Below are 3,266 nucleotides of genomic sequence, written 5' to 3'. Positions count from 1 at the left end.
CGGCATCCACCTAAATCGGCCGTGCCCCGCCCCCGGGCCGGATTCTTCTATACCGCAATGGGAAGGAGGGATTTGGAAGTGTCCCGATGGGCAACTCGTCCCTGCACGCCACAAAATACAGCCAGCGGGAGGGGCATGGGAACAACAGACAGAGTGACTCCAGGAACTGTTTTTTTTCCTCTTATTCTAGCAAGAACACACCGCCACGTCCCACCCGGGTCTGTCCCCTCTCCCCCCGGCGCACCGCTCGGATGGTCGCCACCACGCGCCCGTATCCAGGAGACGGGGCCAGACGCCGGAAACAGAGCGGAGCCGCCATTGGGCCAAAAGGCGCTTACGTCAGGGCGGGTCCACTGGGCCTGGGCCGGAGGGGTGTTTCCGGATGTTGCGGGGTGCGGTCGCGATAAGAGGAGGAGGTGTCTCGCTGGGGTGTGGAAGAGGGAGGGGGCAGCACGTGCCTGAGCGGGATGGGTGTCAGGGGCGCAGCCGCCCGGTTGCCAGGCAACCGTCAGTGCCGGCCTAACGGTCGGGGAGGCGGTGGCACAGGCACCACGGGCGGATGGGACGTAATCAGCCGACGGGACGGTGACGTCCCTAGGAAAGGCCGGGGTGCTGCGATGGAGTCCTGCAGGGCCCCACCGCCGTTGGTCTGGGCGGTTGGGGCTTTTTTTATTAAACCTCCATAGGTCTAGCATCAGTCAAAACAACGTGTAGCATCGCCAGTCCTGTCACAGCGGTTTGTAAATGCCTAATAGAGGGATACTTTGTTAGGACGAAATTCAGCCCTTGAAACAAGTGTTTTTCATTTTTAGTAGTGAAGTGGGGTTTTCACTCTTATTTTTCATCCTAGGGTGGTCTGGTTTTGGTTTTGTAAGGCCCTTAAAAGAGTCAAATAAGTATCCTTTTCTCTTGTGCGACAAAGCATTTAACAGCATTTGGTCGGTCTTTCTAGAGCAATTCGTGAAGAACTATGTTTTGTCCATTGTCCCTCCTTCATCTTGACCTCCTAACAGTTTTGAACCCGGTGATCCGTTTCGACCAGGTTTGATAAAAGAAGTAGTATATCTAACAGCAAGGAGTCAGTGTTTCTTTAGGCTGTACGATAATAGATGGTCAAGTTTTTTACCCCCGCTGTAGGAAGGATTTCAGTATGAATTTAAACACCCCTAATACTGACCCACACCAAACCACTCTATTCGGGAGAGGGATGTTAGAAAGGTGTCGACTGCAAGGAGCGCTTTGGTTTTGTTTCACACCTTCTCAGACAGCAGAGGCAAGGCTGTAGACACAAAGCACAGATCTGGAGGAGATGAAGCTTCATTAGTTACACAGCTTGCCAAACATTTTGTCACAGCTCAGCTGCTGAGAGCTTTGGTAGAGAGTGTACAAAACTGGTAAGAGGTCAGTGCTGCACACAGGTATAATTTTTGCTGGTTTACTGGATATCCGCATAGATTTGACTGGACTTACAAGCACTGAAGTATATCTTGTGCATATGCATGGCAAAATTGCTCACTTAACAATTTCAGATCCTGTCCCATTTTGCAGCATAGGTTTTCAGCAATTACAGAGTTGATCTGCAATTACCTATGAAGCTACAGCTTTGAAGCTGCACAAGCAAAATAATTTTTCTATTTCTTTTTTAATGTAAATGAGTAGTTGACTAGATATAAATAAATTGAATGCATAAGCAGACATCACCTAGTTTCTTTTAGTAAGCACAAAGAAAAGTATGCTTTGAAGAGGGGTTTATTTAGATTTTAGAAAACTCTGTATTTTATCTCTGGCTCTGATTAGGGTGACCGATAAAAGAAGGAATAGAATATAAGCTCAGTTGCAGAGCAGTCCTGACAGCAATTTGATGGCAGATCTTAGAAAAGTCACTTAATTACATTGTCCCTGTCCAAGAGGACAAAACTAAGCCACAATAATTATCAAGCTGTTGCCTTTGCTTCCAAATTTCTAGTCTTTTGTGCTATGTACAGCTTTCTGTTAAATTAGTTCAGGTTAGGGATTGTTTTTATGCAAAGGAGGTAAATGTTCATTCTGGGGGAGTGGATGGTATGAACTTTAACAGAGTCTGTTGAAATCTTCACATAATATTAGCAGTAGCATTACAAAGTACAGAGAGAAAAACCCCCAAAAAACCCACTTTAATAACAACCAAGCCAGAGATTCATAGCTTTTCAAATTAAATGTCTCCATGATGAAGAATTTTCAGTGTAATTAGAAGCAGACACAGGGGGCCATGTTGACTTATATCCCTCTTTTTTCCAGTACCTCTTAGTTAGGAACTATGTCACTTTTTTATTGTTGATACATGCTTCATTACATGTCTGTATCTTTCTTACCATCTGGATGCACAATTTCAATACAGTCCAGATGGGGAATTTTCCCTTCGGTGTGGTATAAAAATAAGGAATTCTCTTTTCAAAAATGTCACTTGCTTCCAGTACAAAAGTTATCTTGAAGAAATGATCCAAATACAAATACAGATCAGGGCTGTAATTATACGACTCTTTGGCCTTTCTCTTGCTGTTTTAGTCTGTTACTCCTTTAGTCTGTTACCAAACATGACTTCAAGCATTGTACACAACTGCAGTAAACTCTTCTGTGGGAATATTTTCAACATTCAAGAATGGAATGCAAAATATTCTCTCTGCTGTTTGCACCATTTCAATACTCTTAGCAATCTGTACAACAAACTCAGCCTTGCTATTTGCCTGGCTGTTACATGGGATGGTCAGATGTAATCAAATTCTTGTTCTCAAATAAATCCATTATCTAATTTAAGGTAAACTGAGATTTTGGGGTTGAAACCATAGATCAGGAATGCTTAAACACTTCACTGCTGTACCCTCAACGAGTACTACGGAAGTCTGACATTTTGCCCAGTTCCCAAAAGTCTGACTAGTAGCTTATAATTTTAAGGTATGTTTCCATGTTTTGTCTTCCTTTAGTAAGAAGATCTGTTCTTTAGTTTGCTCTAATGCCCGCTGAAGATGCTGTATGCTTCTGTTTTATTTTGCTACATGTACCAGGTTTTTCTCCCAGCTATCATGGTTACTCACGCTCTATCCCATCTTGCTAGTACATGGTGTTTCTTTCTATTCCAGACTGACCCCATTCTCAAGAGAGTTTCTATTCTCAGCATCCTGGGTATGATGATTCAGTTGCTCATATATAATATTCCTAGGTTCTGTTTGCCTTGACAGTTCTGTCATTCCTGGGAAGTACATGGGGCCACTTTTCTGGCCTTTGATCAT

This window comes from Phaethon lepturus, unplaced genomic scaffold (genome assembly GCF_000687285.1).
Source record: "Phaethon lepturus isolate BGI_N335 unplaced genomic scaffold, ASM68728v1 scaffold21655, whole genome shotgun sequence".
In the NCBI taxonomy this organism is placed as follows: Eukaryota; Metazoa; Chordata; class Aves; order Phaethontiformes; family Phaethontidae; genus Phaethon; species Phaethon lepturus.
Note: the sequence above shows the minus strand (reverse complement) of the source record.